The following is a 9,045-nucleotide window of genomic DNA, read 5'->3' on the forward strand; positions in this document are numbered from 1 at the left end:
TCTTAGTCTACTCTGAAGGTGTTCTACTCCCATTTTATACACAAGGAGATTGAGGCTCAGATAGATGGTGCAAGCATTGGTACTTTAATTCACACCCTACTCTGACTTCCAAGGGAGTGTACTTAAGCACTACTCAAACTGATTCTCAGTCTCATATGAGTGTAGTGTTTACCAAGCTGTCTTTCACTAGGTTGCACACGTCTTGTTAAATACTATATTGTACACTTCTAGCACATACCTGGCACACAGTAAATGCTTAGGAAATGTCTGTGAAAGGCAATCAGGTAGGCTAGTGGGGCAGGAAATAGACCAGCACTTGCTGAACTCTGACTAGGAGTCAGGATACCTTGTGTTTGCCCTCTCTGTACCAAGACTGTAGGGAACGATAGAATAAGTACCATAACTCTGAGACTTTTTCCCACCTCAGCCCTTGCCTCAAGCGCTGACAACTCTGCCACTGTCCCCCTGCAAAAAAGGTGCCAACACTCTGCCTCCAGCCATGAGCTCCAAGCAGTCGGTAATCGGTGTTGTTGAGCGGCTCACTTCTGCCACCTGGTGGTAGTAATAAGCCTTTCTCATTCTCCACGGCAGTGGACCCAAGGGAAGAGCTTGTCTAGAAAAGGGTGGAAGAAGCTCTTTGCACACTGCCCGTTCCCCTGAGGGTTTTATTTTTGTGGAATCCTTTCTCATTTGCAGCACGCCTTGACATTCCTGTTTTCCGATATGCTGAATTGGATAGAGTTAAGACCCTTAAAGATCCTAAGCTCTGAAAAGATTATGGTGCACACCCCCACCATGAGGGCTTCAAGACAGAAACAATACAAAAAGCGAGGCGGCTCACGACTGTAATCCCAGCACTTTGGGAGCCTGAGGCGGGCGGATCATCTAAGGCTAAGAGTTCGAGACCAACGTGGCGAAACCCCCGTCTCTACTAAAAATACAAAAAAAATTAGCTGGGCATGGTGGTGCGTGCCTGTAACCCCAGCTACTCAGGAGGCTGAGGTAGCAGAATAGCTTGAACCCGGGAGGCGGAGTGAGCTGAGCTGGTGCTACTGCATTCCAGCCTGGGCAACAAGAGCAAAACTCCGTCTCAAAGAAAAACATAACAAGACAAAACAAAAAAGGGCCGGGCGGAATGGCTCACACCTGTAATCCCAGCACTTTGGGAGGCCGAGGCAGGTCCATCACGAGGTCAAGAAATCGAGACCATCCTGGCCAACATGGTGAAACCTCATCTCTACTAAAAAAAAAAAAATACAAAAATTAGCTGGGCGTGGTGGCGCGCGGCTGTAGTCCCAGCTACTTGGGAGCTGAGGCAGGAGAACTGCTTGAACCCAGGAGGCAGAGTTTGCAGTTAGCAGAATCCCTCCACTGCACTCCAGCCTAGGCGACAGAGAGAGAGAGACTCCGTGCTCAAAAAAAAAAAAAAAAAAGGAATCAGCCACCTACCCACTGCAAGCTTGCCGCCTCCTGGGTTCACGCCGTTCCTCCTGGCCTCTGCCTCCCAAGTAGCTAGGACTACAGGCGCCCGCCACCACGCCCGGTTTAGTTTTTTTTGTAATTTTTAGTAGAGACGGAGTTTCACCGTGTTAAGCCAGGATGGTCTCCATCCTGCTGACCTCGTGATCCACGCCACCTCGGCCTCCCAAAGTGCTGGGATTACAGGCGTGAGCACTGCACCCGGCCCTCCCTACCACCTTTCTTATACCTCGCCTCCCACCAGCTCTAAGAAAACCACATTTCCAAGCTGGGGCGCCATGGCTCACACCTGTAATCCCAACACTTTGGGAGGCCGAGGCCGGGTGAATCAACCTGAGGTCCGGGAGTTTGAGTCCCAGCCTGACCAACATGGAGAAAACCCGTCCTCTAAGTAAAAATACAAATTACCAGGCGTGGTGTCCACATGCCTGTAATCCCAGCCACTCCCGGAGGCTGAGGCAGGAGAATTGCTCGAACTCAGGAGGTGGGAGGTTGTGGTGAGCCGAGATTGTGCCATTGCACTCTAGCCTGGCAAAAAGAGCAAACTCGTCTCAGAAAAAAAAAAAAAAAAAGAAGAAGAAGAAGAAAAAGAAAACACATTTCACCTTCAAAGAAGGATCCTAAAATGGTAATCTCTATCATTTGTTGAATACTGTTTTTTTTTTTTTAAATGAGTTTCATTAAGAATAGCCATCTTGACTTTTGTCAAATGTCTTCTTAGCATCCATTGAATTGATGATGTGATTTTTCTTTTCTTTTATTTATTTATTTTTTTTTGGAGACAGAGTCTCGCTCTGTCCCCCAGGCTGGAGTCAATGGTGTGATCTCAGCTCACTACAACCTCTGCCTCCCGGGTTCAAGAGATTCTCCTTGAGAAGAGCAGCTGGGATTACAGGCGCCTGCCACCACGCCCGGCTAATTTTTGTATTTTTAGTAGAGATGGGGTTTTGCCATGTTGGTCGGGCTGGTCTCGAACTCCTGACCTCAGGTGATCCACCCACCTGAGCCTCCTAAAGTGCTGGGATTACAGGCTTGAGCCACCACGCCTGATTGATTTTTCTTGCTTAACATATTAATGTGTTTTATTTATTTATTTATTTTGAGATGGAGTCTCAGTCTTGTCGCCCAGGCTGGAGTGCAGTAGTGGGATCTGGGCTCACTGCAACCTCCGCCTCTTGGGTTCAATAAATTCTGCTGCCTCAGCCTCCTGAGTAGCTGGGATTACAGGCTCTTGCCACCACACCTGGCTAATTTTTGTAGTTTTGGTAGAGACGGGGTTTCACCATGTTGGTCAGGCTGGTCTCGAACTCCTGACCTCAAGTGATCCGCCTGCTTGGGCCTCCCAAAGTGCTGGGATCATAAGCATGAGCCACCGCACCCGGCCTATTTTTATTTTTTAAGACGGAGTCTTGCTCTGTCACCCAGGCTGGAGTGCAGTGGTGCAATCTTGGCTTACTGCAACCTTTGCCTCTTGGGTCCGAGCGATTCTCCTGCCTCAGCCTCTTAAGTAGCTGGGACTACAGGTGTGTGCTAACATGCCCGAATAATTTTTGTATTTTTAGTAGAGACAGGGTTTCACTATGTTGGCCAGGCTGGTCTTGAACTCCTGACCTCAGGTGATCCACCCACCTCGGTCTCCTAAAGTGCTGGGATTACAGCCGTGAGCCACCATGCCTGGCCTAATGTGTTCTTTATTAACTAATTCCTGCGGTAAATCAGAAAGGGACCTAAAAGATCATGGAGACTAGTGGTTCTCAATTAGACATAGCCAAATTACTACTTCTTCCTTTTTTTTTTTAGAGATGGCCTTCTCGGAGGTTGCAGCGAGCCAAGATTGCGCCATTGCACCCCAGCCTGGGTGATCTGTCTCAAAAAAAACAAAAAAAAAGTCATGTTGTGCAGGCTGGTCTAGAACTTCTGGCCCCAAGCCATCCTCGTAACTCAACCTCCTGAGTAGCTGGGATTACAGGCACATGCCACTACGCCCGGCAAATTCCTTCATTTTTGAATGAGGAAATAGAGGCATTGAGGAGTAAAGTGAGTCATCTGTGCCTTCAAATATGGTCCATAGTTTTTTCTTTTCTTTCTTTCTTTCTTTTTTTTGTTTTTTGTTTTTGTTATTTTGAGACGGAGTCTTGCTCTTGTCACCCAGGCTGGAGGCTGGAGTGCAATGTCGCGATCTCGGCTCACTTCAACCTCTGCCTCCTGAGTTCAAGTGATTGTCCTGCCTCAGGCTCCTGAATAGCTGGGATTACAGGCACTCGCCACCAAGCCTGGCTAATTATTTTGTATTTTTAGTAGAAACGGGGTTTCAGCATGTTGGCCAGGCTGGTCTCAAACTCCTGACCTCAGGTAATCCACCCACCTTGGCTTCCCACGGTGCTGGGTTACAGGTGGGAGCCATGACGCCTGGCCCCTAGTTTTTTCCTGTATCTCTTTTCCCTAACCACACTACTAAACTCCTAAAGAGCAAGAACTGAGAGTTGTATGCAGCATTTTCTCTATAGTATTTCACCCAAGGGGCCACTCAGTAAATGCCATTGACTACCAAATTGATGAATAGTCTTCTCTGTATTGGAGCTACAGCAAAAAGTTACAAGCTGAAAAGAAGATAGACAATGATGGTTATACCACATAAAGGACTTCTGGGCAAGGCATGGTGGGTTATGCTTGTAATCCCAGCACTTTGGGAGGCTGAGGTGGGAGGATCGCTTGAGCCCAGGAGTTCAAGACTAGCTGGAGAACATAGGGAGACCCTGTCTCTACAAAAATATAAATAAATAAATAACTTCTGGATAGTTGGAGGCAAACCATTAAACATGTGAGTAAAGATGGCTTGAGGTATTGCCTCCCCAGGTGAGCTTGGGAAAGGAAGATATACCTTCTAACGGGGCTACAAAACTGAAGAAAGAACACAAGGACTTTTGGCCATCCTGATTAGCTTTGGTTCTTATGATTATATAGTCAGTCCCTCATCCCTTCATGGTAACCATGCATCCCAGATTTTCTGGAACTTTCCAGTTTCAAATATTTCCCTAAACCAGTGATATGTTCCAGGAAAGACAAGACTATGTATCTCCATCCTCAGCTTTTCCATAGCTCTGTTCCATATTGTATCCATGCACAAATCTGTGCCCTTTCCAGTAAAAGACAAATGAGGGATGTAAAAATTAGGGTCATCAGGGCCGGGTGGTGGCTCACATCTGTAATCCCAGCACTTTGGGAGGCCAAGGTGGGTGGATAACCTAAGGTCAGGAGTTTGAGACTAGCCTGGCCAACATAGTGAAACCCCATCTCTACTAAAAATACAAAAATTAGCTAGGAGTGGTGGCGCATGCCTATAGTCCCAGCTACTCGGGAGGCTGAGGCAAGAGAATCGCTTGAACCCAGGAGGTGGAGGTTGCAGTGAGCTGAGATCATGCCACTGCACTCCAACCTGGGTGACAGAGCAAGACTCTATCTAGAAAAAGGAAAATTTAGGGTCTTGTACTGGAAATGTGCTCGGATTACTGGCAGAAGATAATATGGTTGAAGAATGGGCTGAGCTGGGGGCACAATCCCTATCCTCTTCTTCTCAGTCACCAGGGCTGAGATAGAAGAGATCAGGAGGAGCAGTGTTGGGGGCAGTATGTCACCAGTAAGACCACAAAATCCCTAGGGTTCCTCTCTGTCCCCAGGAGTTACTCTGGTTCTCCTTCCTCCTCCAGGCTCCCAGAGCTCCCTGCAGCTGCACACATTATTCCCCCTTCTTTGTCCTTTGGCTGCCATGAGTGAGCCGACTAGACATCGTATGCATCTTCTCCAAGAATCTGGAAGCAACTAGAAAGTGCTCTGAAGGTAGCACTTGAGAAGAAGCCCCCACAGCCTTCCTCTACCCCAGTTCCCAGGATCCTGGAGAGATGGGTTAGGCAGGCCTGAGCATCATCTAGAAGTAGAGTGGGATGGTGGGTGTTGTCTGGCTGGACACATTAGATGTCTCTGTCTCCTCTGTTAATTGAGGTCCGCCTTTTATCCTGTGCCAGTGTTCTTGGATTCCTAAAGTCTCCTTATCTGGCAAGGAAGGCCTAGGGTCCAAGGACACTTTAGAGGGCCAGGTAGAGAGAGAGTGTGATCATCTATGGGTGTGTTAACTTCTTCTAAGACCTGACCTCTGTGGTTCATGTGTCCCCATGAATGCCCATGGTGTGACTGTGACATGTGGTATATGCCTGTGTCAGCCTCTGTGTGTCAGGGCAGGGGCTCCTGTGGTGTGCATATGTGTTGGGAGGGGGTGATGGTGAGAGTCTGGCTCCCTCTCCTCCTCCCCCATCCCTGCTCCCATCTGGCCTTGATCAGCCGGTCCCTGGGGAGGGAGCCGCGGTTTCGGATACAGGAAAATGTTCCAGGAAGTGGCCACTGTGCTGGGCCCTGCTCTGGCTCCCCCAGCGGAAATTGTTCCAGGAGGGAGGGAGGAAGGGAGTGTTGAGATAGGATTAAGGGAGGAGAGGGTTGGCTCTTGGCTCCCCTTTCCACAGGATAAAGCTGGATAAGTTGATAGGAAGCTCAGGTCAGCCAGTAACCTGGATGCTGCCACTGAAATCATTGAATGCAGGAAAATGGGCCAGCAAAAGAGGGTCCCCTTGACTATCTGCTTCTCTTTTTAATGAAGTTTCAGGATTGGGACCAGGGTGGCCCCTGAGGATCCCTCTTCTGGCCCTGCTATCATGTACACAAGCTGGAGACCAGAGCACCTGGATCTTGTCTGAAAGTGGTGTGGCTTGGTGGGGAGGTAGGGGGCCTACGATTCAGCTCCCTTTTCTCCCAACTGAGGGGGCTTTGAAGCTTGGATCCAGGACTGGGAGGGCTGCCTAATTGGGATAATGGAGGTTAATGGGGCGCCTGGAGGGGGTTGCCACGCTCCTAGATCAAAGGAGCCAGCTCTTCTCAGCCACCACAGCTGGAGATCACAGCTGGACGGGGAGGGGGAGGGACTTCGGGCCAGCCAGCAGGGGGTGCTCTGGCCCTGGAAAGCCCGTCCTCTGCGTCTCTGACCTCCTTCTTCGCTTGGAAGGGCTTTTGCCTAGAGGGTGCGTTGGGAAGCGGAGGATATGAGAATGGGGGAGCTCTGAGATCCTGACTCCTCTCTGTGTGGGTTGATGGGGAAGAGAAAGGGCATGAGAGACTGGCAGGCTGGGGTCAACGGGATGTTAACACCGTCGGGACCTCGGGCACTGCAGGATCCGGAGGAAGAAGCTCGGATGCAGCCTCGAGAAAGCTACGACCGAAGACGCAGGACTCCAGTCCTGGGTTCCCGCGGCTGAAAAAGGACTGGGCCGGGCAGCGGGGGGCGCTGGCTGGGCGGAGGCGAAGGGGCATCCGGAGCTCCCCGCCGCCGCCCCTCCCCGGGCTGGCGCTCCCTCTCGGGCTCTAATCGGCGCGGCGGCCGCAGCGGGCAGAGTCAGCGCCGCCAGTCTCCGGGACGCGACTCCCAGCAATTGTGGTCGGGACCGCAGATATGCAGCTGCCTCCTGCCCGGGCGCCTGGCCCGGCCGGCCCCGCCCGCTCCCCGCCCCCCGGCTGCCCGCCCCTCGGCCGCGCGGGGACACTGAGGCACGGGAGGGAGGCGAGATCCCTGGCGGCCCTGAGCCCGGCCTAGGCCGCGAGAGACCTCCCAGCAGCCCCGGAGCTCACGACCTGTTCTGTCCGTCTGAGGGTGCCTATCTCTCCCACAGCTGTGGCTGGGGGCTGAGACTCCCCCATCCTGCCTCAGCTTCAACTGTGCTTCTTGCCTCACACGTCCACGTGGGGTGGGGTGGATGGGGACGTTGAACAGTGCTTTGAAATCTAGAGAGGGGCGTCCCATTGAGGCTGTGCGGGGAGGAGGTGGTAATGTTGGTAGCTGAGTTCCAAGGACCCTCATTATCTGAGGCAGTGGAAAAAGGAAGGAAGGGAAAGAGTGGGCCTAGGTAGGCTTAGAACTTACAGCGGGTTCCTATGTAGGGAAGGTGATGGAATGTGGGGGGAGGGAGACATGGGTGAAAAGAGGGAAAGGAAATAGTTCAGGAGGGATTGGGGCAGAGGGCAGAGGCAGGGATTCTTCTGGGAAACTGCAGGCCAGGTCCTCAGATACTGCCCTGGCCCTTCACTCTGTTGGCCAGATCCAGCAACTGTCAAGAACCATTCTCAGAACTGAATAGGTACACCTCTAAAATGCCTGCACATCCTGTGTGCAAGCACACACATCAACACATAGATCAAGGGAAGTCATCTGTGACTACTCACCCCTCACATCCCACTGGACACCAAGTCCTCTCCACCTCACATCCTCAATATCACCCCTCCATTGACTTATTTTTTTATTTTTATTTTTTTGAGACAGTCTGTCTCTGTTGCCCAGGCTGAAGAGCAGTGGCGTGATCTCTTACTCACTGCAACCTCCACCTCCCAGGCTCAAGCGATTCTAATGTCTCAGCCTCCCAAGTAGCTGGGATTACAGGCATGTGCCAAAAATTGGCACAGCCAATTTTTGCATTTTTAAGTAGAGAAGGGGTTTCACCATATTGGCCAGGCTGGTCTCAAACTCCTGGGTTCAAGTGATCTGCCCACCTTGGCCTCTCAAAGTGCTGGTGTGAGCCACCGTGCTGGCCCCCTTCATTGACTTCTGCTCATCCTCTCTGCTACTGCAGGCCACACCTTCCCACATCTTGCTTGGACTGCTGCAACAGATTGTTTCCTTGCTTCCAATTTTGCCCTTCTCCCAACTGTGACAATACTGATAGACACCATTTATGGAGAAACTACTAAGTGCCAGACACTGTGCTAAGAACTCTACATGTATTATTGCTAATCCTTGTAACAACCCTGGGAGGTTACCATATTACATTGTCCCTTTCAACAGGAGAGGAATCTTAGGCCTCAAAGGTTAAATAGCTTACCCAAGCTTGCACCATTGTAAATGCCTGATTTACCCAGAACCGCCTGGCTCTAAGCCCCTATTTCATTCTCCTCTCTGAAGTCAGTTGTTTCTCTAATATACAAGTATTCTCCTATGTTGCCTTTGGATCAAGTCTAGGCCCCTTGCATAGCTTATTAGAACTTCTCCATCAGCCTGCACTCTGTGTTGCACTCACATTCAATTTTCAGCATCTCAAAAGTTGTTAATCCCTCATACCTCTGAGCCTTTGCATATACTCTTCCCCCTGCCTACAACACTCTTCCTCTTTTTTTTTTGAGACGGAGTCTTGCTCTGTCGTCCAGGCTGGAGTGCAGTGGCCGGATCTCAGCTCACTGCAAGCTCCGCCTGCCTCAGCCTCCAGAGTAGCTGGGACTACAGGCGCCCGCCACCTCGCCCGGCTAGTTTTTTGTATTTTAAGTAGAGACGGGGTTTCACCGTGTTAGCCAGGATGGTCTCGATCTCCTGACCTCGTGATCCGCCCGTCTCAGCCTCCCAAAGTGCTGGGATTACAGGCTTGAGCCACCGTGCCCGGCTTTTTTTTTTTTTTTTTTTTTTTAAGACAAGGTCTCATTCTGTCACCCAGGGTATGGTTTTTTGTTTTGTTTTTTGTTTTGTATTTTTTGTAGAGATGG

This window comes from Rhinopithecus bieti, unplaced genomic scaffold (assembly GCF_001698545.2).
Source record: "Rhinopithecus bieti isolate Rb0 unplaced genomic scaffold, ASM169854v2 scaffold_56806, whole genome shotgun sequence".
In the NCBI taxonomy this organism is placed as follows: Eukaryota; Metazoa; Chordata; class Mammalia; order Primates; family Cercopithecidae; genus Rhinopithecus; species Rhinopithecus bieti.